At 38.7% G+C, this 27,918-nt stretch overlaps 1 long non-coding RNA gene across 1 annotated transcript; it reads right to left on the bottom strand.

The window, feature by feature from the left end:
* Positions 1 to 1,276: 1,276 nt before the first annotated feature.
* On the bottom strand, positions 1,277 to 27,805 carry LOC113963438. The gene is made up of 3 exons (XR_003532824.1): positions 27,736 to 27,805; positions 3,640 to 3,716; positions 1,277 to 1,372 (listed from the first exon to the last, which is right to left on the bottom strand). It is a non-coding gene; the product is annotated as an uncharacterized LOC113963438 (long non-coding RNA).
* Positions 27,806 to 27,918: the final 113 nt, after the last annotated feature.

Raw genomic sequence — 27,918 nt, 5'->3', positions numbered from 1 at the left:
ACATTTTATTTCTTTTACTGCAATACTAGAAAATTTAGGGAATGTGTAGATCTCTAGCACTGGAAGAAGCAGCTCATTGGCTTTACACCATTAGATACGCAAAATCATTCTGCTTAGATGGCAACTCAGGTCGGAACTATTTCTTGGTTTGAGTAGGAAGTTCTCTAGCACAGAAACTGCACATTAACTCACAAATTAAATCACTGTTTTTAATAATACCTAAATGCTCCCTTTAAAAATTATTCATCTACATTACAGGAACATATTGATACTAATGTTTGTCTTTCACAAAATGTAAGGATTAATAAATAATATTGAATCATGAATAAATTATCTCTCCTAAGTTAACTGGACAATTGCACAGAATCTCATTCTGTCAGTCAGATTTTAATCTAATTTCATGATACAAATACCTGTTATGTGCCTAGGTTAGATTTTATTTTGATAAGTTATTCTGTAAATTATACAATAGTAATCAACTCTAGAATTCAGCTACTGATAGACCAGTAATACTTTCTGTGCTGTATTTAAATAGCCATTTACAGTACACTCTGCACTGTGAATGTATTCCCTCTTCATTGGGTATGCATATGCATTTGACATTTAAAAACTGTATATTAACTGCATTATATTAATTAAGCTACAGTCAGACTGATTTTTACATGCCACCTTGTGGAAAATCAATGAAATTTTCCTATCGAACAGCTGATACTAAAAATTCTGAACTCACAAGGAGCTGTTGGAAGTTATATAGCTATAAAAATAAATATTATAAGGAAGAATAAAATACAGCTGCAACAAGATATAGGTTCTGGTAATTCATTTGTATACCATCTCTCACCTACAACAAATAACTGAATGGAAAAATAGGACACATTTTTGCCTGAGGCTTCCTACCAGCATATTTTCACTATGGATTTCTCTAAATGTGACCAAAACTTTCAGGGCTGAAAGAGTTAAAAGGTGCCATTCTTACCAAATGACTACAGAGCAAAATTTGTTAATTTAGTTAATAAGAGGTGGCTTTCAAGCAAAAAGAAAGCTTTGAATACCATACTTTAAAAACATAATTATGGTACCAGTGTTCTAATATCATTCAGATATCTGTTATTAATATTTTTACAGCTCTCCTGCTGTAAACATAATTTACAGGGAAAAAAACACTGAACATCCATAGTTCACATATGTTAAACAATCCAAGCTCTCGGTACTACATTTAGAAAATCCAGTTTCTACAAAAGAGATCAGAACTATTTCAGCAGAGGTAAAATAGCACCTATTACATATAAAATTGAAAGTGTTTCCAGTTTTAATTTCTCCACAAATTTGCAGCACCTTCTCCAAGTCAATTGTATGGCCTTAAAACAGGTTTCTGGAAGGGAGAATTTTATTTTAAAAAATTATCTTTGCTTAGAGTAATGCACAGAAATTAGAATATAATTTCTTAAAAGGTCTATGGGATAATGATGACATTTTGAGAAGTCTGGCAAAAATGCAGGGAAATTTACTACCTACTTTTTAAAGAGGTTTTGATCTGAGACTCTAGAACTTTGTATTTCAAAACCTGTTTAAAAAACTGCTTAGTAAAATATGGATTGTACTATTTGTCCCACAGTTAATCAATCACAGTCACCTTTGGTGTCATCCCAGACAGTAGTTAAGAAGATAGTAGCTTAGGTAATTAAATGGGCACCTTGAAGGTCCTTTAAAAAACACTAAGGTAAATGATATAAAGCATCATAGCAGTGACTGAGTCTGACCATGGAAAATAATGTGCTACCACCTAAACAAGAAAGACCAGCAAGCTCTCGCTTTATACTACAGCTGCCTTCAATGAAACTAAGGGAAATAATTCTGTGATAACCAGAAAAATTTACGAGTTCAAACAGTTTTTAATTCTGCCTATTTTTGAACTACCTTCTAAACTAAAACTGCATTATTTCTGCCAACCTGTATTTTTTTTTCTTAATTGCACATATTTAAAAAACTTTATGTGTGCCTTATGTACTGAGTACCAAGTAGACAAATAATTGTGAGTTATGGGGGGGTGGGGTTATTCTTCACAAAAATCGTGCATATATAGAGTGAAACATATCTGATGTTCATGCAATTTCACATAATTCTTGGTGGGCTCAGAAAAAAAAGATTTAAATTTCTCTATGACCCCTTCAGTTTCTTGGAAGGGAGCAGTTATGTGGGTTTTTAACTTGTATTTATCATAACAGTACATTGCTAAAAATATTCCAGTCTCCCAAGGGCTCTAATGAAAGGCTATGTGTAGGTTAATGGATTATAATGAAAATCCAGAGTGTTCAAATGTGAAAGAAGGGGGGATGTTTTTTCTCTTTTATTTCCTCACATCTTTTATTTTCTCTGAACCAAATGGCTCGCTAATGCATTTTGAGCTCTCTCCTGTTGAAAAAAGCTGTGGCTCTAGCTGTGAAATAGACCAACCTACTCAACAGCACGTTTGACCTTCTCCTACCTCCTACACCTACCCCTCTTTCCTTCCCAAAGAGCCTGTGTCACCGAGCTGGCTGAACACAGAAGCATGAAAAAGTTTGAGCCCCCTTTTTCTGGCCTCTCTGGATAGGGAGATAAATAATAAGCTACAGCTTCCCCTCTACTGAAAACACAGAGGAAAAAATCTTCCTCTCTCTGGTTTGCTCACATTTCTTAGCAGAGATGCAGGAAAAAGCCAAACAAGCAAGAATGATTTCTGAGGAAACCCAGGAGGGAACAGGCAGTATTTAAAAACCAGGAAAATACAGAGAAAGACACAGAAATCCTTCTCTGGAAGACTAGCACACCAGTCCAAATGCATACAGCCTCCTCAGGTCAGCTGCTGGACCTATTGTCAAGTGAAATAATTTCTTCCAAAGCAGCTACACAATATTGTGCAAGTTGTCCTATGTAGGTTGAGACCCAATGGTACTGGGGAGTCTTTTTTGAGGAGGTAGCTGAAGATATAAACTACAGAGAGTATATAATTTTAAAAGACTGTCTAAGAAATTTAAGATTCAAGATTTTACCCTTACTACACCTTGAGATGGTCAGTAGAATTTGTCTGAAAGAAAGCAGAAAGATTAACATTTGAAAGACACTTTCAGTGTCATACCAATGACAGAAGAAGCAACTCTGGAATAAAACAATCTTTATGTATCTTCAGTAATATGCCCATTAAATAAAATTATTATTTTCTAAGTGATGTGGAAACTTCAACCCCATACCTTGAAGTATAATGTACCTATTTGTTTCTCATTTTCTGTGGCTTTGTGTCCATGATTTACAGTGTTTACTTATGAAAACAGAAACTCAATTCCCACAAACACATTAAACTTCTCCCTGGGAAGCTCTTTGAACAGATTGACAAACACTGTATTTGTCTTTCAAAACATGGTTAAAACCAATCATCACTAAAATGCTTCTCAGTGAGTTGTTGCCTTCTTCAGTAACTTATCCTTCTCACAGAACCACCCAATGATGAAACAGCCTGACAGTGTCCTGGACAAACTCCTTTATAAATGCAAGCTTTTTCAGAGGGCTGTTATGCACTGGGAACTTCTGATCAGACCTGAAAATGGGCAAAATTATTTCAACAGAAGAGCATCTCAAATATAATGCTTACCAGATACTCACCTCCTTCCTGAGTTTTGCCAGTTTATTTGTCCTTAAGTATTCTGCTCTTGCAAAATCACAGAAGTGGAAGAATCACACTGTAGTGAAAAAAGATACATTTCATTATGAAAGGTTTGTGAACAACAGCATGTCAGAATGGTTTCAATAAATCCCCTGACAATCTTCGAATCTGGGAAGTGGGAATTTTCAAAAGACTGGAAGCAGTATCTTTATGAAGTTCAAGAAAGAAAATCCTGAACAGATATGAAATGGTAGATAAGGTCTTATATAGTTTCTCTCTCTTCTTCTCCCTACAATCTCTTGCAAAGGAATAAAATGCAGTTGGAAAGTTTTGAACATGGGTATCTGTATACAGGGTAGATACTGAACTGACCACTAAAAATAGCTTAATAAATCACACTCCACTTGCACTTGATTTAGATGCTGACTAATTAATTGCTATTTGAAATTTCACTATCATATTTAACAGCAGCAGGAAAGCTGGACACTAAATCACTTAAGTAAAGACACTGTCAGTGATTCCATACAGGACTGTAAAAATGGATAATGATAAAAATGGGGAAAAAATTATTTTCAAGGTTTGACCGCAGGATGAGTTTTGTACTCTCTGAGGAAATTCTTAAGTTAGCTTAGTGTGCTAGGATAACCTATATCTGTATTTAGGTGACCTTTCTCACTACGATTTGTACTACTATGGAACATACCAGGATTTTTCAATATGCTGAGCTGTTATAGAGAGGTCTGCTAAAATTCCAGATAGCATTTGAATATTAGAGCTACTTTCCCCCCACTAACTACTACTGATTATTCCCCTGGCTTTTTTCACATAAAATACCTCTAATGTAATGATCTTCCAGAAAACAAAACAAAACCATTTTCCTTATATAAAATGATCACATTTACATGCAATCTTTATTGCACTATAAACAGAAATTTTATAGTAATCATTCTGGGTGTTGTTATCCTTATTCTTAAACCTAGCTACCTCACATATTTTCACTTTTACTGGGATAAACAACTCTAATGTTTGTTACTTAAGCAATATTCCCCATAAAGTATATTCAAAGGGACTAAGTGCCTTCCCAGGTGTTAGCAGCACACAGTAAGACTAACAGGCAAGTGAGGAAATTTACTGTCCCTTGAAATATGACTTTTGATGTGTTCCCTCAGTCGTTAATAGGTTTGCCCACCCTACTTCCAGCAGCTTGTTTAGGACGATGGCATTTTAACAAAACACTCTTCTTTTTATTGACGGAGTCATTCACAAACTGTCTCACTATGGTCTGCTTTTTAAAACAAGTGATTTAAAGCTTGTGTCATAAAAAATAGTCTTTGAAGTATTGAAAACTCACTGCACCTTTGATCCAATTTAATGTTTCTTCCCTAAAAATCATCGTTGCTAAGATATGTCTGTCTGAACACACACTCAAGCTGCTCTCCCTTAGTCTGTATTCTTTACTGCAGTAGTTTCCAGGAAGCCAGATAGAATCTAAAGAACCTATTTTGCTGCACAGGTACTTTTATTTTCTTCCTTATTCACTCTAGTTCCCTAGTCTTTTATTCCCTTTTGCCACTCAGCTGTACTTCCAGTCTGCATATTATGTTCTATGGTATTTTGATTCAATACGCAGCATTGTTAATTTATGGCAATGAATCTCACATTTTACAAAGACCTGCTAGATTTACTTGATTTTTAGAAAAGGTTGTCTATGTTTCAGTGATATATATTGTCATAGAGAAAATGCTCCTATTACTACCATAGTTAGTTCCTTTTGTTGTTATTACGAGTGGCAAAACCACGCTCTGTGGATCTCTCTATTGCCATTTCTTTATGATGACTTGTTCAGTTACAATAAAACAAAACCATTTCACTCCTGCTTGGAAGTTTTGACCCTATGCAAACTTTTTCAAAGAGTTCAGTTCATTAGATCAAAGGCTTTCTCTGAAATAAAAGAAACAGCCCTTCGTTTCTTTGAACAGAGATTTTAATTTTTTCAGTTGTACTTTATGTGGGATAAACCTAGTGGATCAGGTCAGAGAGAACTGGAACGCATTAATTCTTGACAGAGATGATGATATAAACAGGATAATACTTTGGAGATGCTTAACAATGGAGACAAGAAGATTGAATTTAAGGCTGGAAAAAAAGCCCAAGAGTTACGTATAATTTTAGGTATCTTCTTTTGACTAGACTGTAAAAGCAAAGAGAACAGGATAAAAAGATAGGGCAGAAAATCAGGTAAGGAAAAGCTTATAGCTTTATCTTAGCCTTGGATCCACAGAATTGCAGAACAACAGAGGTTGGACAGGATCCTGCAGGTCATCTGATACGAAGCCTACTCAGAGCAGGGTCAACTAGCTCAGCGAGCGCAGGGCCTTGCCTCATTGAGGTCTGAGCATCTTTAACAATGAAGATTTCTCAGCCTCTCTGGATAATCTGTGCCAGTGTCCAATCAGCCTCACAGAATTGTTTTTTTTCTACTATCTGATCAGAATTTCCCTTGTTGCAATTTGTGGCTGTTTTCTTCTGTCCTGCAGCCATGCTCTTCCGAGAAATCTGGGGCCATCTCCCCTACACCCTACCACAGGAAACAACAAGCTCAGCAGAGAATAATGTACCAATCAGCCAGAGTGTTCCTAACGAACTATCTATGCTTAAAGCATCTAGGTTATGATAAAGCAACAGGACAAATGTTGGGAAGGTCTTATCTTTGAATACATTAGTATTTCTTAGTATTAGTAGTTCTCCTTTTGTCTTCCTGTCACAGATTCCCAGCCAAGGGCGGGGCAGTTGATTTCTAGTCCCATGCTTTCTAGTCAAACTGGACAAAAAGTTGAATTCAAAGGTGTTTCACCTTTGTCTGCCATTACAAAAGAAATGTTTTTTAAAAGACCATACAAAACTACTACTTTCAGGATTGCCAGTCTCGGACTTCTGAAACAAATCTGTCTTGGCTCAGAATAATTTTCTGATTCATACCTGTCATGGTTTCAGCAAGGCTCAAAATCCAATTCTGATTCCTAGCCCCCCACCCACATCTCAACCCCATGTGAGATGGGTTTTCCAGACAAAAACACGAGACTCAATATGGGGGAAGGAATATATTACAAAGACTATACAAATAAATAAATACTATAATACACTGCATACAATCTTAATTCTATATCTATCTCTACCATGACAGTAATATTTACAATGGACCAAATCTCTTCTCCCTCCAAATAAAAGTCCAGGAGAGAAGAAGAAGAAAAGACCTCTTCCAGTCTCTGAGCAACAGGTGTCTCTCTAAGCAGCAGGCTTTCTTCTTCTCTTTCAGGCAGCAGTAGTAGTTGCTGGCTCTCTGCCAGCACACACGAGGGAGGTCTTCCAAGCCTCTCTCGGCCCCCGTCTTCCAACGGGGGTCTTTCCGTGGACTACGTAACCCCAGACAAGGTCGTTCCACCACGGTCATATCACGAAGCACGGGGGTCTTCGTGACAGTCTGGTATCTTCAGGGGAAATCAAGCCCCCGTGCAGAGCTCCCATGCTCTGCCTCAAAGATGGCTGCCAGCTTCTCTGAAGCTGGAGCAGGGGGGGCCAAGGTCACCCCCCACACACACACATTCCTTCGGCCGTCCTGGCTTATCTCTCAGGAGGCCATGAGCTTCCTAGCTCCTCTCAGCAGTGCATACTGCACTTTAAAACTCCTCTCAGTCCACCACCCTCTCCTCTTTCTCGGAGGGGTCTCTAGCGAGTTTGGGGGTTTTAGTTTGAGCCAGTTCTTACCCCCAGAACTCTGTCTGTGCCGTGGTCTCGATTCTCTTCCTGCTGCTGCTTTTCCTTCTCCTCAGACACCTCTGTGTCTGCCTTAGCTGCATACCAGCTTGTGTTCCTCCTTCTGGTCCTTATCAGTTGGCTTTTTATCACTGCTCTTCGGACGCTGCTGTCTCCGCTGCTGCTCCGTCACTGCTCCCAGCGTCTCCCACTTCTACTTACAGGGGAGAAACTCCCCCAGCTCCTAGCTGCAGGCACTCAGTCCAGTCTGACACTGTTCCGAGTCCCTGCAGCCCCCCAACCGGGGGCTGGGGGGGGCAAAGGCCCCCAAGGGGCCGGAGCCCCTTCTCCTCGTGGCCTCTACAACATGGCCACCTCTTCTTCTCACAACAAGTACCACTGCTTCCCTTCCGGTCTCCAGAGATATGTTTATATTTTGCAGGAGCATTGATTGGGTCAAGCCCCAAGGGTCACCACCCCCTGGGGGTTACCACTTTCTTAGTTTCAGGGGGAAAACCTGGTTCAAACCACTACAATACCAAGCATCTATTGTATTTGCGTCAATTTTATTCCTTAGATGACTTTGCTTAGAATGACTGCAGATATAAAATAATAAATGAATTTAAGTAAAATTGAGCCCTTTCTGTGGATTAGTTATACTCCACTCATACATCTCAGTTTCTGTCCTCCACCTCCAGTCTGTTTTAATACTCTCCAGCTCAGGAAAACATCACAAAAAGGATTATTGAATTTTGTTGTACTAAAATGTCATATCCTGCTCTCTGTTTTGACATTTTCTTGATCAATAAGTTGTTAATGCAAAAAAAGACAGCTATTTAACTTTCTGTGTGCAAAGAAAGAATATGAGCTGGTACTGGATTTCTCAAAGGCCAACAGGTGGGACATAAAGTAAGCAGCCCATAATGGTGGGGAGCCTTAGTGAGAGCAAATGGGACAGCCAAGGCAGAGTTACTGTACCTTTGTAAATGAAACAAAAAACTTCAATGTTGAGGAAAATGTTCTTATCTTCTAAGGGCTTCTATGGATACTCAAAATGTTTTTCTCTCTTACAATTCAAAATGTAGTTAAAGAGAAGGCAAGTCTGGTCATACAACTATAACAAATAAGATTTCATGCTTTCTTTCTTCTTACCTGGGTCATCCACACACAGATTTCGAAAAACTTGTGATACAGGCAAAACCAACTGCTTATTATCCACAGTATGTACAAGATAGACTTATCTGACAATTTGAAGAAACACACAGAAGTAAAGGCTGTTACCTATCTATGGTCCAAACATTCACTTGGGTTTCTTTGCTGGTAGCATGATCAAGCAAAAGTCAGAGCCAGGGAACATGTTTTTCCCATCTGTGTTCAGCTTGACTTTGCAGGCACAACAAAATGGAATTTGCATCTCTGATGCTTCCAGTTGTGTTATCATTAGAGCATCCAGTTTCTCCATGAAGATCACTTTGTCACTCCCGACAGAACCAACTCAGGCTGCTGATTTTCAGTTAGAAAACATCAAACCATTTTGTATGTACGCCTTTCAATCTTTCATTGTAAATCAGAATTTTAGGTTTGATCTTTAGACTCTTAGTTACTTTAGATGTCAACAGTAAAATAAATCATGTGTGTGTGGCTCCAACAAACTGATGTCCCATTCCTTTGCAGTTACAGAAATACTGCGTCTCATTCTCGCCAAGGTCAGTGAGTCCTTGGGAAAGCAGCCAGTGAAACAGGGCCTTGAGAGAGGGAGAGACTTTCACAATTCCAACTAAAGAATAAGAAGGTAGCATCAGAGCTCCTTTGTTACATGTTCCCCACTGTAGCTTACAACAAAAAGCCTGATCACACTTTTAAAATGCTTGTTGTGGGGTTTTGTTTATTTTCTTAAAGAATAATTGCACTGTATCACTTTCCACTCCTACACAAAATTGTGGATGAGACTCTTCCATTTCCAAAGCAGATACAGAGCCTGTTTTGTTCTAATTTTATTTAGATAAAGTAGTGCTTTGCATTAGAAATTTATAGAAAAAAAGAATATACAGCGTCCAAACAGGATTATGCCAAAAACTTGCTATGCTAATTTCATTGCTGATTTCAATGGTCTGGATGTTTAAATACACATTAGTTAAAGAATCCTTAGCACTGATAAGTGGTGAGAGACTGGTTTTGGAAATTGGCTGGGGAAATTAGGTAGGCCTAAACACAAATCTGTGTTTTCTGTGTTCATTCTTACTTGTTTTCCATCTCTAATAGAGTAGGATGTGTTTCTTCATACAGTGTTTTCTTCTTCAGCTTTGTACTGCTGTTCTGTTCTTTTGACTACTGGTAAAGCTTTTAAATCAAAATCTGTGAATAAACTTCACATCACAAGGTATCTACTTATTTCAGTTACTTTTCCATATCCTGAGAATATCTGTAAGGTGATTAATATAACTTGGTTTAATATAAAATCAAGTTAATGACAAGCAATATCTTTCTCAGATTTTCCACACGGAGAATGTAAGTCCTTATTAATAAAAGAATCAGAGTAGGATTACTATACTGAACAAAAACTACAGCAGTTATATATATGTATATATCTCAGAAACCTTTTGCACATTAAGAAACTTACAAATCCCAAATAAAACTGGTGTACGTAGTACACGTAGATATTTAATATATATATATATTATAAAGAATAAGAGAAGTTGGGAAATTTACTCCTCACACTCCCCTAATTATTAAGGTGGTTTTAGTTTTTGAAAGCAGGTATATTACATCCAGTTCTCTTGAGCCAGAAATTTAACAGGTTCCTAATGTTTGGTGTTTGAGCAATAACTTTTCAATTTCTATTCTTCTTTACTCCTTTTTCAGTTGTCTTTAGCTAGAGGGAAGGGCTAATTTACTGAAACATCTATATTTACTTAATCATTAGGCTGTACAATATCAATAATACCTAGGGAAGAATAATACATGGTAAATGACTGAAGAGACAGAAAAAGCAATACAAGTAGCCATAATTAAGGTATGATAAGTAATAATAGCAAATTGTTACCAAAAATAATTGGAAGGCTTTTTAATCTACAAAAAATGCAGGTAGGTTATGACAGACTCTCTTTTACTCATTATTTGTATGTATCATGCATTTTGTTGACAACAAGATTCAATACTTTCTGTGTCAAACCAATCTGCATTGTTAAGCTGCACTGCTGAGCCACCAAACACAAATGGGCTGGAATACACAAAAGTCAGAGACATGCATGTGGCATTCCCTCAATAACGACTAACAAGAAACAGACATTTTAAGGATGAAAATTATCTGAAAACAAATTGTATTGGGTCTGGCTGAGCTGGAGTTCATTTCCTCGTAGTAGCCCTCACAGTGCTGTGCTTTGCATTGGTAGCTAGGAGGGTGTTGATAACACACTTGGTATTTCAGCTACTGCTGAGCACAGCCTCATTCCTTCCCCAATCAAGGGCAAGATCCTGGGAGGGGACCCAAGTAGGCCAGCTGAGCCAAAGTGACCAAAGGGATATTCCATACCATATGACATCAGCTCAGATATAAAAGCTAAGGCAAGGAGCAGGAAGGCAGGCATTCATTGTCTCCAGTGGCTGCCTGCTAAGGAACCATTATGTATGCTGAAGCCCTGTTTCTTGGAAGTGGCTGACCATCGCTGCTCATGGGAAGTAGAGAATAAACCCTGCTATCTTTCACTTTGCTTCACTTTTGAGAGCACAAGCTCTTGCTCTTCCTTTAAATAAACTATCTTATCCCAGCCCACGAGTTGCTTTTCCACCTTACTCTCTCCCCTGTCTGGCTGGGAAGGGGAGTGATAGAGCAGCTGGGTGGGCACCTGGCATCCAGCAAAGGTCAACCCACCACACAAACATATCAAATAGTGCAGATGAATCTTACTTTAGAAGAATTGCCTTTAACGGGAGTCAAGGCAATCAGAGTGGGATCCAGTCAGAGGTTACAACTGCCAAAATCTAGGTGGTTAAACTGCTGTACTCTATAGAGATGCAGACACTATATCAGAGACTACAGAGCAGTTCAGATGTCCAACCACTCTATACAGGATTTAGATGTGCAATGATGGCAGCTAGGGACATTGTCCCTGCCACTGGCTATCCTGAGTATCACACTGAGAAGTAAGAAGGGTGCAAATCTCTCTGAATTGTATCATCTTTGCCAGCCCCATGCAGTGAGCTTAGATCAACAAAGAGTGTTTCAAATGGCATTAGGAAAAATACTTTTACAAAACTGAATCCTGCCCTACCCAAATACCAGTGGCCCACAATGATCTAATTACAGGGGCAAATGAGAGAGTAGCAAAAATCAGATGTTTCAGTGATTTTCACAGCCTTTTTTACAGTGGGAAAGAAGTGTGTGTGCTGGACTATTCTGAGGAATTCTTTGATATTCTGGAAAAGGTCTGGAGCCACTTCCATAAGACACACCATTGCTAAGGAATTTGGCTTTCCAAGCAGGATCTTCAGCATGAGTTTTAGACTGACTGATTGGACATACTCAAGATCCACAAGAAGGAAGTCCATGTGACATGAGATGGCATGAAAATGGAACATGGCATACTACTGCATGATAAAAGGTTCTTTGTCTCACTCTCCTTGCCTAGTTCCTCCAAGCCAGGTAACAAGGCAGGAGCTATTGCTTCCTAAAGAAATGTTGATGAAAAAGTCACACAATTGTTATGAGTTTTTATTATATTGGGGCACAGGGTGAAAAAAATTCTCTGGGTTGATCAGACGACTTCATACGGCGTAAAACAAGCATTATTTGAATAAGCAAAGCAAATTTTAACACATCGGTTCTAAATATGTTTTGCAGCACTAAAATTTTTTTAAAAAACAGATCCTATCTAAACTGTTGCCAACAGCAAAAATAACTCTCTGCAACTAAGGAATTTGCAAATATTAAAAGTAGGATGTGTTCATTTTCAGTTTCTATTAAATAGACTGTTTTAAGAGCCTAGTTGCTCTAGCATAATCATATCTATGTCTTTTCAGCTTAATGCACTATTTCATGTGGATTAAAACTAATCCTTTCCCTTTCTAAGGGTTTGTAGAAACATGTCTTACAGTTCAGTAAATGTGACTAGTGAAGTACATATTTAGAAAACATTTTTCTTTCTTTTTGTGGAAACCTAGCAGTATCTAGCTTGAGTATTAACCAAATGAATTTTTTCCTCCTGAGTCTGTCTTTGGCAGACCAGTGAGAAAATTTTATCTCCCTTATTTAAGTATCCCACCTATTTTTTTGATCTTCCACTGTTTATCACACCGACCTACATTATACTGAGACAGCAAAAACATTCACATCTCACTTGACTCCCTATTGTAACTACTGCAATACTACTTACTGCAATGTCTTCATCTCCAATAAGATAGTTTAAGTGTAGACTCGCATTTAAAAACTGCCCTAAAACGAAGGATTTTCACTTTCTTGAAACAAATGTTTCAATCAGAGAATCATAGCATATCCTGAGCTGGAAAGGACCCACAAGGATCATTGAACTCTTGCAATCACTAAGCCACTTCCAGTAGAAACTTTACTTTCACAGACATCATCTATTTTTGTCAGCACCTTGCCCACTACATGCATAATGCATATTATTGGTCAGAAGGGGATCCTATGTGCAGAATTTGTATCAACAAAGTCATGTCAATGGGTTAAAATTAACCCAATATAAAGTATATAAATCTGTTGTCAATCAAAAAATTGAAATGAATTTTCACGAATTTCACACCCCACTTTTTTAATACAATCAAACAAGAGTTTATAGAAAAAGAAAACCTGTGAATGCTCTAACTTTCCACTTCTTTTTCATTATTATTCCAATTCCAATTAACTTTTCTCTCTAAAACTTTAGAACAAGATTCAAAGAGATTTCTACACTTTAATCAAAGACAGATTATGTTCCAAATTTTATAAAGTCATAAATAACTGTGAGTGAAATTTCAGATCCATTGAAGTAAATTAAAAACTCCCTTTGACTTCAAAAAGTTCATGAACCTAAGCTCTGTTCTCTTTTAAGATTCTCTTGAAAATCTATATTCTCCTACCACTGGCTTGGAATTTCTCTACATCAACCTGTATATATATCTTTCTCAATGTGTATGTGTACAGGAAGAAAGAGAGAAGCAGAACAATGTGTGCTAAAACACACTGTCTAAGATGAAGATTGTTTTTTTGTAAACAAGATGGTGCTGAGGGAAGTGGCCAGTGTCACTGCAAAGCTACACTATACAATCTTTGTAAGGTTGGGGCAATTATAGGAGGTCCCTGAGGACTGGTAAAATACAAACACCAGACCCAGGAAGGGTAAGAAGGAGGCTCCGAGGAACTACACAACAATTGTTCTGACATCAGTGAGGAGGTTATGGAGCAAATCCTCCTGGATTCTTTATCTAGGGCTTATCACAGACTAGAGGTGAGTGGGTACAATCAGCCCCAATTTCCAAAGGGCAAATTCTGATTGAGCAACCTGATAGCTTTCCATGATGAGATGATGGGAAAACAGTGGATGTCATTTACCCTGTCTGCTGTAGTTTTCAGGGTGGTCTCCCATTGTATCCTTTAAGCAAAGTGATATGGTTTCAAAGGGTGGACTATAATGCAGGTGGAAAATTGACTAGACTGCTCCACTTAAGGGATTGTGGTCAATGGTATGAAGTCCAGCTGCTAGTGGTGCTCCTTAGGGGTCACAGCTGGGAGGATATCTTTATTAAAAGCCTGATTAAGAGACAGAATGCACTATGCTCCAGGGCAGGGCTGAAGGAGAAGAACAAGACAAGAGGGTGTCTTTCTCCCCATCAAGAGACTGGAGAAATGGGCTGACTGGAACCTCAGAAAGTTAAACAAGGGCAAATGCAAGTCCTGCTTCTAGGATGGAATAACATCAGTCAGCAAAACTTCTTGGGAAGATCAGCTGTGCAGAAAAGTGAGCAATAAAGGTCAAGTGCATTATTGGGCTGCATTGGGAGTGAGGTCAGCAGATTAAGGGAAGCGATTGTTCTGCATACACCACCTGAGACTGCATCCAGAGTATACTGTGCAGTTTTGGGATCCCTAATACAAGGAATATTTTGATAAATTGAACAAGTCAACTTCAGGCACACAACATACAAGGAAAGGCCTGGTAACATGGGTTTATTCAGCCACAAGCAGAGAAGACTAAGGGAATGGATTTTACTGCTGCCTTCAGCCAGCAAAATACTCTCAGAGTATTTTGTTCCTCTAGATGTAACATCTGTCAGACAATTAAATGTTTAATCCATTTTTCTTCACATCATTTCAGGATATAAACACTGATCCTGCTCATTCCTGCACTTGACTGGCTGGATGGAAAGCAGTTTTGCAAAAAAAGACTCAGGGACCTGGTGGACAACAAGCTGACCATGAGCCATCAATGTGCCTAATGGTAAAGAAGACCAATTGCCTCCCGGGCTGCATTCAGAGCATCACCAGCAGGTCAAAGGAGGTGATCCTTTTACTGTAAGGGTAGTCAAACACTGGCATAGGTTGCCCAGAGAGTCTGTGGAGTCTTCATCCTTGGAGATATTCAAAACCTAACTAGAAAAGGAGGTGGGCAATCAGCTTTAGGTGACACTGCCTTGAGGAGGAGAGGTGAAGTAGACCATCTTCAGCAGTGCCTTACAGCCTCAAATATTCCACAATTCTGTAAAGAATAATGTAGGCAACAACATAAAAACCTTCAGCATGCCAGAAAATAGCAAGATTACCTCTTTCCTATAACATCCATGTTCTGAAAATCATACAAGCAGCTTTAACAGAATAATTGACTCAAGAAGTCAATAGGGTTTCTTAGAAAATCAACTTCCACAGTGCTGATAAAGCCTTTGATAAAACATGCATTCATGGGCTTTGAAACAGAGTTAATAAGAATCTCTTTGAAGCGAAAAAGACTAGGTTTTTTTCAGTCTGACAAAATATCAATAGCAACCCAGATCATTTTGTATGTGGCGCCGAGTCACTGAACAAACTCCATCATTCTACTTCAGAAGACCATTAGTTTCCACACTTGTTTGCCTGTCTAGGGAGTCAATAGGAGCTTTACCTGAAATAGACATGTTCTACTTCATGCATTATTTCACCATAGACTGTGCAAGAAAATAATAGGCAAAGCAGAGAAAATGCACTCTGATATGGTCTTGGGGTTTTTGGCTAATCTGAATCTGTAGAATAGTGCATGGACTTCACTTAGCACCTACAAATAATCCTCAAAAATCTAAACTTAACTAATACATCTCTGACGTTCTCCCTTTCAAAATAAATACCTATAATTAAAAACCAAAATAAAATAAAATATAAATTTCCCACATCCCCTAAACCACCTAAACAATAATTTCCAATAAAAATGACAAGTTGCAGGAACTTTTGAGTAGAGAGGATTTCCTTGAAATAACAACACTTTTTCCTTTACAGAAGCTTTTCCACAATAGTTTTATTGAAGATGAGCAGCTTATTTGTGATATAGATAGAAAGAATATGGATTAAAAGCCATAGTACAGATCTAGTGAAAGCAGTAAGTCTAAGAAAGTAGTTTAAATTATTTCTGAGGGTATTTGTCTTTAGTTGTGAATTTACTTACTATGATTTGGGAACGTACAAACTATGGAACTCTCAATTCTGTAAGAATATGATTCCTGTTACAACTTGTGTATTAAGATTGGTCATTATGTCAAAATGAATGTTGCATTATCATTTTAGTTCCTGAAGTTCCTTCAAAAACAACATGCTTAATTGTGAATCATACAGAAATAAGGAAAATTGCTAATATGATACATTTTTTCATTTCATTATATATGTTAATATGATACATTTTATTATGCAATGTATAGCTTTTCCATGCAGTATTTTTTAATTTATAGAATAGGTCTCCTGTGTTTGGAAATCTGCTGTTTTTACAGTAGGTTGAATATGATGTAACAGAGAGGAAAGACATTAATCCTCTTTTTAGGCAACATTTACATTTGCTCCTTCAATTAGGTTATTCATTTGGAATACACTGTTTGAATCTGTATCACTGATTACTCTGTATGGAAAAACAAACCAGATCCAGGAGCTTATTATCTACATCAGACAGCACATTTTAATGTAACAGATAATACTATGAATTTAAGCTTAAATAAAAGCCTTGCAGCACCCATCTCTTGGCTTACATATTAAGGAAAAACAGATGGAAGTTGAGAACTCCTGAAGAACTGGTAATTTTTGCAATACAAATACGATTGAGTACAGAGAGTACAGCATGGGGAAGACAAAGAGACAGGAGAAAAATATAAATAAAGTAGGGATCAACAAAATAAAGCAGAAAACAAAGAGAAAAAGTAAATAATGTTAGAATTATGCAGGATAAAAAAATTAATTTGATATAAAAGTGGAAGAAATATGCACAATAGCATGTTGCCAGCAGTTTTTTGCCAGACTAAACAAAAAAAGTGTCCACATGGAGACTGTAGAGATGTAATCAATAACGAAACTATGAAAAACATGCAAATTCAGAGAATTTTTTCCTCTATCATTTGAGTTTTGGATAGATTTTACAAGTTAATGATGTGTTTGATGTTATCCCATTGTATGTAGTTTCAATGACCTTACTACTTCATTAATAATCCTTGTGGTTTTACCATTTTGGTTCCACCCTTCTGGGCAGTAGACAGGTGATACCCACAAATTTTCTCCATTCTTTTCCAATCTAATTCGTATTTCTTTCTTCTGCCAACACCTTCCTGTATAGCTCATTTCCTTTGAATTCGTGTATTGAACTAGGACCAGAGGCAATGGGCTGAAACTGAAACACAGGAAGTTCTTTCTGAACATCAAGAAACACTTTTTCATGGTGAAGGTAACAGAACACTGGGACAAGTTGTCCAGGGAAATGATGGAGTCTTCATCCTTGAAGACAGTCAGGAGCCATCTGCACATGGTCCTCAGCCACCTACTCTAGGTGGCCCTGCTTGAGCAGGGTAATTGGACCAAATGACTTCCAGAAGTCCCTTCCCACCTCAGCTATTCTGAGATTCTGTGACTTCTGCTTTCCAACGAGTTTATTCAATCTTCCTTTTCCATTTTTTCCATTTAATTTCTTTCATTCCGTTCTATGCCACAATTTACTAATTTGTTTTATATTCTCTTTATACCACTCTGCTCTTCTAAAAACACACCTTTGGGAGTGTTACCAAAGCAATTGCTGAAGGGAGAAGGTTCAATGGAGCTTTCAGAAAAAGAGAATTATCTGCTAAAGTTAGAAATATAATAGCCTAAACTGACTCCATGGGGTGGGACAACTGATCTCAGTACGATGAAGTTTGCAGGATAGAGGGCATGAAGGATAAGGGAACATTTAAATCATCATTAAAACACTTTTTTTTCTCTTTTCATAGGAGGAAAACCTTAATTCTGCAGATGAAAGATGCCCTCTTCTGTGAAGGCATCACATTAGCCTCAACTGAAGTTGCTCCTGAAATGTGAAATGTGGTTATTCTTTTGCTCTTCCATGAGAATGGTAACCATTACTGTTTTTATCCACTGAAATCCTATTTGAACTTTCTTCTTCTTCTAATTTTAATGTGATTATACTTTCATGTAAGGCATGATTGTTAACTGAGATTTATTGGGTTTTTTTAAAGATTGATATAATCTCTTATGCTTTGTCTCCCCATATTCTAATTGAGAGAACCATACAAAATCAAGACGAGTTCAACCAGGTGACTGAAGTTACACAAGAGGGACAGTGGAACACGGGTCTGAATAATGAAGCTCCAGAACAACCTAGGGGTATGAACACGGTGTGGGATTCACCTCACCAAACCCTGTTGTTTATCTAAAGTAGATGTCAATGTGAGACCTAGTCAGCCTAGCCTTTCCCTGTTGTCGGGGAAGAAATTGGCACTTTGAGAAAATAGCTCATTTTTTTCAGATGTCTACTTCAGAATTATACAAATTGTGCACTAGAAGTACCTTCTTTGCTTTGAATATAAAGGGAACAGAAGGGAACTACCTTAAGTATAGATATTTACAAAGTTGGCACCAGCATTTGGTCAGCTGAACCCTACCACTTCTGTTGGTAGTGTTGGATCTGTAGTTAAAATTTATTGCAATCAGAAGATTTAAAGGTATTAACATGTTTTCTTAAGCCTTGTTAAGCAGTAGAGTTTAGGAGATGGCATAAAGATACACTAACATGACAATACGCTATATGAAAAAAACCTGCAACGGAAAGCAAACATAAAGTTATTGAAAGGAATTACACATTCCTCAGAAAGTCATTTGGCACAAGAAATTGTGGCTTGTCTTCATTTGCTAGTTAAGGGGCATTTTCTGTTCTCTGCTTGTTTCTTCATTATTTCCAAACAGTGTTACACTTCAAAGCTTAAAAATCCCTTATGCCAATATAATTTTGCACTTCCTAGAATTAATTTTGTTTTATGGGTAATGATCCAGAAACAAGAAATTTCTTACCATGTCTAACACAAAAGCATCTTAAATGTTCCGACAAATCTCCAGCATTGTGCTACAGTAAGCACTGCATGAGGAGGCATATTTCCCAGGTCAGAACATTCCAGCTAAACCTCTGACCAATTAAGAAGCCCACAGGAAGGCGACATGCAAAGAAATACTTGGCTTTGTACTCAAAGAAATTAGAATGCAAAGCCTGATTAACAGTCACGATTTGAAGGCTGCTGTCCTGAACCACAGCAGGTTAGAAAGGCCTGTTCTAGATGGAAAAAATTAAAGGTCATGTTTATCTTTTTGCCAAAAGAAGATTTAGCAATTTAAAAGTCCAGACTTCGCAAACATAACCCCTCTTTCTTTTCCGCAGAGATGCACCACCTTCTGCCATCTCAGTAAATCTGTCTTCTAATCCCTTCAAACGCTAAAATAGTGATCTGTGTAACCTCAGCTCCATGTCAGAGAGAACTGTCCTCTTGTAGTAATACTTGCAGATTTTATACACTCCCTTCTGGGCATGCCACCAAAGAGAACAAAAAGGAAAAGAAAAATACGAGAGGTATCTTCATAACAAATGACTGAATAAAGAGAACATATACAGGATGACCTTGTTTAGAGAACTGTGAGGGATATCACAGTTGAAATCTTGTACTAAGTCTGTCAGAATCACAACTTCCTGGACCTCAAATTAATTTCTTCTTTAGTCCCCTTCTCTTTGCCAGTCTTTACTTTCAAAAATGGAAAGACAATTTGGCCTAATTTATTGCTTCACTTCAGCAAGGATCTGTGGAGTTCTTTTCAGTTAAATGTTAACTGTGAAGTGACTAGAACAACCCGATTTATTTACAGTTTAAGAAAAAGTATCCTTCATTAAAAAAATCTGATAGGCTAGGCACTTTATGAATAATTAAATTGCAGTAGGAGCTGAATCAGAATTCTTGCTGTTTTTTTCTTTTATCATGGCTGCACATAAAGGATGAAATTTTGGTCTCTCAATGAATTTTCACAGACTTAGTAACAATTTAAATCTGCACGTAAATCCTAGCCTGCTTAAGAAATGAAACAGCACATAAGAAAACTACCCCAGTAGTTTTGCAAAAGCACCTTGGTTTGATTGGTATTTATTCTCTACAGAACAAAAGGATACTACAATAAAAACATTCTTAGCCTGAATTGATGCCTCAGTACACTCTTATGTGTAACTCACTATCAGAGTCTGCAATATGTTTGTGTATATTATCTCTTTCTCTCAATCATCTCATAAATAAGGTGGTTTTATCTCCAGTAGCAAGCCAACCCACTGTAGTACAAAGTGGAAGTAAAAATAAATTATAGAACTGACCAGTCTGATAATGGACAAAAGAAAATCAACACAGAGGAAAGCTTACTGGAGAATCTGCATAATTAGGTGAAATACATACTGGGCCATTTCAGAGCAGCATGCTCAGATCACAGAATTTGCTGCTTGCAGCAGGCAGGTAATACACGTACATGTGTTTTCTGAGACTGGTGACTAGCTGATAAAATATTATCTTCTCACAATTCTCCAACACACAGTTAATAAAATCTTCTATAAAACCTGTGCTCACTGCATAATCAAGAAAAAAGCATTTTGATACAGTTAACAATCGTAGCAAAAAGATTAAATTTGTAGATTTGGACATGCTTTCTTTATATCCATATCTTCCCCAAAACGTCTTCCTTTCCTCAACAGAAGGACGCGCAACCTCTCTCTAGATTGGAACAACTACAGTTTATTAGGCAGTCTCAAATCAAAAGATGGAATTATATTTCTTAGTGCCCAATTAAAACATGGATATGAATATTATGGAAAATACTTTAGAAGTACTTCATACATATACAAATGAAGTATCCCAAAAGCCTAGTGGTTAGCGTGCAGGACTTTCACTGCTGCGTCCACGGGTTCAAATCCCGGTCTCCAGGCCTGATGGAGGTCGTTAGCCCTGTGTGGCCATCCATCTATGAGAAGGACACTCTAAACAAACCTACGTCCTGAGGACCTCACTGCCTTTGTCCAAGCTTGCTTGGCCCCGGCAGATGAACCTTAGGATTAAAGGGTGGGCTCAGTTCAGCGCAGGCTGTGTCTCACCTAAAAAATCCATTGCGCAGGCTGGAAAGGTAAAAGACCTTTCCCCAAATCTTCGCTTGCGAAGATGGGCCATTATTATTATTATTATTATCCCAAAAGCATTGCTATCACTCAAAAAAAATTTGTAATTATCATCATGACAAAAGAGATAAATCAAACTTCTTTTAAGATGAATGGGACACCCAAAAAATTATTCATCTGGAAAATTCTTTAAGGTGATTTCAAATAAATTCTAGAAAACAGGACACAGTACACATGTGGAACGGTGTCATCCCCCTATTACATAAATCAAATTCCATGACAAAATAATGTCAGATAGAAGAAAGAATATTTAATTTTTGTTCTTCCAGACACTTTTTCCTGATAAATGCTTATTATCATAGAATCAAGGAATCATTTATGTTGGAAAAGACCTTTAAGATCATCAAGTCCAATCATTAACCTAACCCTGCCAAGTCCACCACTGAACCATGTCCTGAACTGCCACATTTACACATCTTTTAAATATCGCCAGGGGTGGTGACTAAACCACTTCCCTGAGCAGCCTGTTTTAATGCTTGACAACCTTTTGGGTGAAGAAATTTTTCCTAATATCCAATATAAACCTCCCCTGGTGCAACTTAGGGCTATTTCCTATTGTCCTATTGCTTGATGCTTGGATTTTCATTTTGTTTTAAAGAATTCTTAATAATCACTTTTTCAAAGCAATTGAGAAAAAAAAAATCCAGTGCTGATACTTCAGAAGACTAATCCTTGCTTTGATATGTGGTTATCTGTACTATTTAACTACACACACACACACATAAAATAAAACTTCTGTAGCATAGAGACCTAGCACTATGATTTCCATATGACTAATATGACATTTCTATGCAATCATCTCATTATGACAAATTATTTTTGTAAAATATTTGTGACACAAGAGAACTGTAATAGGTTTTAATTATTATTTTGTTAAAGGAAGATTATGAAGGTGTGTCAAATTTTCTGATTATTAACTTTGCATGGCATTTCTAAAGTCTTATAATCCTCCTCTACCTTTGGCTAAACAATGCTTTTTAAAAACCCTGTGTATGTCAATATTTTACACAGAAATGCAGTGACACAGTCTGGAATAGAAAAATGCTCCTGTCTCATATGGGCTGTAGGCTCAGGAAAGTGGAAACTTCCTGTTTAAAGGAGGTTAAAGTTTCCTCACTGGTGGATAACAACGGGGTAGTTTAAGCAGGCTAAATTTACGTTACACTCTAATTCTTAAAAAAAAAATAAAGAAGAAGAGAAAACATAGAATCTTTAATAATTGGGGAATAACAATCTGCAACAAAAACAACTTAGAGACTATGCAGTGCTATTCCTTCATTTCTGGAGGGCTGAATTTCCTACAGAAAGGTCTTACCAGACTCTATTTGAGAAAGGCAGCTGACTTGCTTACATAGCAGGATTCTGCAGTCAAGGAGATGTCTCTACCCACTGGGATGGGTCATAGGGTTACCACTGATGAGCTTGAGAGAAATCAGGGGAGCCAAAACACACGCCACCATGCTGAGCCAAAGGAGAGTTAAGGGGGACCAAAGGAGGATCCCAGCCCTCTGACTATAGGAAATGGTATCAAGAAGAAACCTTATCCCTAAGATCTTTAAGATCAGTAAGTCAAAACATGTTAATGTTTGACTCAATGATCTTAAAAGTCTTTTCCAACCTAAAGAATTCTACGATTCTGTGATTCCCTACTAACAAAAGAGGAAGATCTCTTTGCCTCCTCTGCTGTGTCCACTCAGACCTTTCCCTGACTCAATGCTCTGAACCAGCAGAGAAACATCTATGCCTTCTCCTAATTTGACTCACTGTAGGTTCACTAAGCACAGACCACAGGGCAAGGAGCAGCCAGCAGGTAGAAGGCTGGGAACAGATAATGAGGCAGAAGTGGGGCTAAAAAACAGGACCTCTCCTTCTTCATGAGACTAAGCACTGCTAGATACACCTGGTGAAATCACAGCCTCACTAAGAGCAGAAAGGATCAGACTGTTATTCATGTGCTCAGTATGGAAGTGGTTGGTTGGAGAAACACTGAGTCTTCTGCCTCTCTCTCCCTCCTGTAACACATTGCTTGGCAATGCTCATTTGTTTAATTCATTGTTTGTGAGTATAGAAGAAAAGCATGCTGGTGCCAAGATTTAATTTTCTGGGTAGCTGCTAAAAGGCTTAATTCAGTGCTTTTTCAGCAAAAATTCCTGGAAGTCAAGCATTCTTCATTCAGTCCAAAACTGCCAAGGCTAAAAGCATGTTTTGCAGGCGGGCAACATTTTACTGCCTTTCTTAACATTTCAGATTTGATACTTCCATAGATGCTTGTATAATAAGCTCTTCATCCACATGGGCACTTGTTTGGGAGCATAAAAACTGGTGTTCTTCAAACGGCACACGTACTCATGAATGTACAAATATAACGATGGTTAAAAGATTTTAAGTGACACTGTGTGCTTCAGAAGCAGAGGAGAAATCTTCCAAAGATACAAACACTTAAACGTAATTTTATGGCCAGATTCCAAACTGTGGTCACGTTTACCTGTTGTTGGATAAGTGGAAAATTATAAGTGCCTGTTTTGTATCACAGGGCAGCTCTAATTGAATGCTCAGCAATATATTGTATCTAACATGGACTACAGTAGGAGAGAATAGGAAACAGAGCAGGAGGAATTAAAGCAGGCTAAATAACATTCCTTTAAACACAACTCTCCAGCACTTTGTACTCTATGTTGTGGTTCGAAAATGCCGTCAAGGAACTTTTTTTCCCCATGATGCATATAAGCAAAATAATCTTGGTAATTTATCATGACAACTCAGAAAATGTTGGGAAATTGTATTCAGGCTAAAGTGTCTAGTAAGAATGTGGCTCCATCTGTAATGTAACTACTCAAGAAACAAACAGCTCCCTCTATCCCCCTAATGTAATTTTACATATTCCATGTTATTTCAAGAAACAGATGTACCTTCTAGAACAATTTTACTCTTTGAAAAGTGATCATCTTGCTCAGGCAGCTAAATACCAATCAATAAATCTTGGTAACTTTTTTTGGTACTTTTTAAATTTCACTTTTTGTTTATTTGTTTTCTTTGTTTTCTCTCTCAACTCAATTAAACTAGGTCCAGACAAGTGAAATACAGACATGTGGGAAGCATAGCTCCTAGGTACTGCAGTTGTTTTCTCTCTTGCTATGATATTAACTAGAAGGACTTCTCCAAAGAGTTGTCAGAGGTATTTTAGTTCACCTCAGTAACATCCACAGGATCCAGGGGGATTTTTTTTTTTGTTATTTTCTGGTTTGAATTTTTTTTTTTTACATTTTTCTTAAAAGCTTTCCATTGCACAAATGCATTCATACATTGCCACATATCTCAGTTGTTGAAACTGTCATTGCTTCTGTCATCTACACAGCTAGAAAAGTCAAACTTAGGTCTCATTGCTATCACACAACATATTTAAATATAGGTAATTAAGCCATAGGGAAAACAAATTGTATAAAGAATTCTATTTTTTTCTCTGGTTTCACTCACAGGGAAAGGAGGGTAGACTTTTTTTGGAAATGAATTAGTTTTTCTGGAGTTGAGAAGAATGTTGTTGTGCATAAACTCATCAGCAAAATACAGTCCTCTACACCATCCCTGGCTTCTTTGCAAGGCAGGACGTCAAGTCCCCAACTGAAAGAAAAATCATGCACATTCTTGTTCCTTTATTCATTGTAAATTCTCAGTGAAAAAAAATCAACCCTGCTAGCCTTCTAAACAGGTTTAGACAGCATAGTAAAATTCTAAATTTGCAGCACTGGAGAGGTATGAAATCACTTGGATTCCTGAATTTACGTCAGAAGATCCTGATCCCGTGTATTGGGTTTGCTTGGCAAGGTTTTGGTAGTGGTGGGAGGGGACTACAGGGGTGGCTTCTGTGAGAAGCTGCCAAAAGCTTCCCCCATGTCCAACAGAGCCAATGCTAGCCAGCTTCAAGATGAACCTGCTGCTGGCCAAGGCTGAGCCCAGCAGTGACAGTGGTAGCACCTCTAGGATAATAGATGTAAGAAGGGGTAAAGAAAACCCCAAACCTACAGAAGAACAGCAGAGAGGACTGAGAATATATACTCTGCAGACACCAAGGTCACTGGAGAAGGAGGGAGAGGAGGTGATCCAGGCATCAAAGCAGGTTTGTTGGCAGGACTTGTAACCCTGTGGGAGGGCCCCATGCTTGAGCAGGGGAAAGAGTGTAAGCAGTCCTTTCCTTGTGTAAGGAAGAGGTAGTGAATTTCAGTCCCAAAGGAAAGGGAACGGAGGGCGGGGGGGGGGGGGGGTGTATTTTTAAGATTTGTGTTTATTTCACATTACCTTACTCTGATTTGATAATAAACTAATTTCCCCAAGTCAAGTCTGTCTTGCCTGTGATGGTAATTGGTGAGTGATCTCTTCCTGTCCTTATCTTGACCCACCAGCCTTTCATTATGTTTTCTCTCCCCTGCCCAGCTGAGAGGGAGAGTGATAGTGCAGCTTTGGTGGGCATTTGTTGCCCAGCCAGGGTCAGTCCACTAGTCCCTGACAGTACCATCAAATTCTTGATGCCTGCTTTGGATACAGCTCCACAGCACCTTAAGCTGACCTAAGATGCAGTGCAGTCTCACCAGATGTTCTCCCTAATGTCCTTTTTTGTTGCTGGTTTCAGAAGATAACCAGATAAAAACCATTTAAAAGGAAAATTTTGGGGTTTTTTTGCCAAATCAATTTCCTGAACTGATTTGTTACCATGTCACAAGTGTTGGTTCCTCTGCTTGACAGAGGACAAGACCATGTGGCCAGAAAACACAACTACTCAGGCCTGGATTTAGACTATTGTCAGCATTACAGTACACATATGTTTAATCTGGATTTAACAAAGTAAATCTGGGTACTAAATGCAGTCCAGATTCAACAACATGAAGATTTGTGTCTGCTTATTTCCTCAGAGGGGAAGTACTTAAGAGTGAGAGGCAAGAAATTAAGTTCTAAAAGGATTAGTCTTTTATTTCACATCTGCATTCACGACCTTGGAACAGAAAACAGCAATGCATTAATGAAAGCTGCAGATGACAGATCTATATAAATCAAAGACATAAACATCGTACCTACATACAAAGCCAACTGATTTTGAAAAGGGCGAGGACAAGTATGGGATGGCACTTAGCTACACAAAATGCAAGGTTAAATGCTAAGAGACATCTATTAATTAGTCCCAATTACAGGTGTGATCTCTTAGAAGCTGAGGGATGAAAAGGCTGTTAGATCACTAATGGATTACAAAATGTGCATGAGCCACCAATTTGATACAATTATGAAAGGCAGACACAGTAACATAAATGCAGGAGATATAGGGAAATATTAATGCCATTGTACAAGCTGCTGGTGAATTTCTTCTCCTTGTTCTTTTTTGATATTTTTTCAGTTTTGTCTATGTTCAGATAAGAACAGCACGAGGGTCAAAAGCTGGATTTCATGCCTGGGCACCAAGCCAGTCCTTAGGTAAAAAATTACAAAGCAAACACTCAAAATGCTTTGCCATGACCAGTCTGGCAAGCAGTATGTGGTAATAAGCACCTCAGTCTGCAGTGAAAGCTGTCCTTCCTGCAGACAGGAGAGACTGCAGAAGATATGAAAGCAGTCTGGCAGAGTATTTTCTACAGTGGTAATCCTGACATACTCATAGCTGGAAACTTGGTCATCATCTGTCTTAAGGGATGAAAAAGCTTTAAAGACAAAAATTACTTTGCACTTCCATGCCACCTTATTAGAGTTTAAGAGAAATTGGCTTGTCAAAAGTCAGGGACAAACAAAACAGGAACAGGCTGGTTTTCTGCCATAAGAGTATCCATCACTCTCCAAACAAAACTCCAATTCTAGCTCCCTTGTCTCACGGAAGATATGAACGGTGTTAAACATTAATGGGGTGAGAATTGGTGTTTGTATCCATCTTGCCCTGCATAACTTCAACAAGCACCCACAGAACATTTTAGTTTGAGAGCAATACAGAATCACTATGGTTGGAAGGGATCCCTGGAGATCATCCAGCCCAAGCCCCCTACCAAGGGGCAGGGTCACCTAGAGCAGGTGACACAGGAACACATCCAGGTGGGTTTTGAATGTCTCCAGAGAGGGAGACTCTGTGACCTCCCTGTGCAGCCCGTTCCAGTGCTTTGCCACCCTCAATGTAAAGGAGCTCTTCCTCATGTTAAGGTGGAACTTTTTGTGTTTTAGTTCATGGCCATTGCTCCTCGTCCTGTCGCTGGGCATCAGTGAAGAGTGTGGAACCATCCTCTTGGCACCCGCCTTCGAGATACTTATATGCGTTAATGAGATCCCCTCTCAGTTATCTCTAGACTACACAGGCCCAGCTCCCGCAGTCTCTCCTCATATAGGAGGTGCTCCAAACCCCTCATCATTTTTGTTGTCCTCCGCGGGACCCTCTCCAAGAGCTCCATGTCTCTCGTGTACACAGGAGTCCAGATCTGGACACAACACCCCAGATGTGGCCTCCGGTAACCAAACCCGACGGGGAACCCCCCCCCCCCCCCCCCCCCCCATTACATAAGACACGGGCGGCCAGAGCCGCCAAGCCCGCAACTCCCCCCACTCCCACCCGCCGCGTCCCTCTCTCTTCCGCCCCCTCCGCCCCCGTCCGTCCCCGCACACGCCCACGGAAACGCCCGGGAACCGGCGCCTGGGTCCTACCTCGGCCGCGGACAGCCGGAGCCAATGCCTCATTAGAAATCATCCCCGCCGCTCACCGGCGCTCCTCGCCCCCCCCTCAGCCTCTCCCTCTCCCGTTTCCAGCGAGGTGCCGAGGCAGAACACCTCCGACCCCTGCACCGTAGAGGGTCGGCGGGGCATGTTTGCCTTCCTTTTGTGGTCAGG

Source organism: Neopelma chrysocephalum, unplaced genomic scaffold, assembly GCF_003984885.1.
Source record: "Neopelma chrysocephalum unplaced genomic scaffold, ASM398488v2 Primary Assembly neopelma1_25, whole genome shotgun sequence".
NCBI lineage: Eukaryota > Metazoa > Chordata > Aves > Passeriformes > Pipridae > Neopelma > Neopelma chrysocephalum.
Note: the sequence above shows the minus strand (reverse complement) of the source record. Positions and strands in the feature narration are given on the sequence as shown.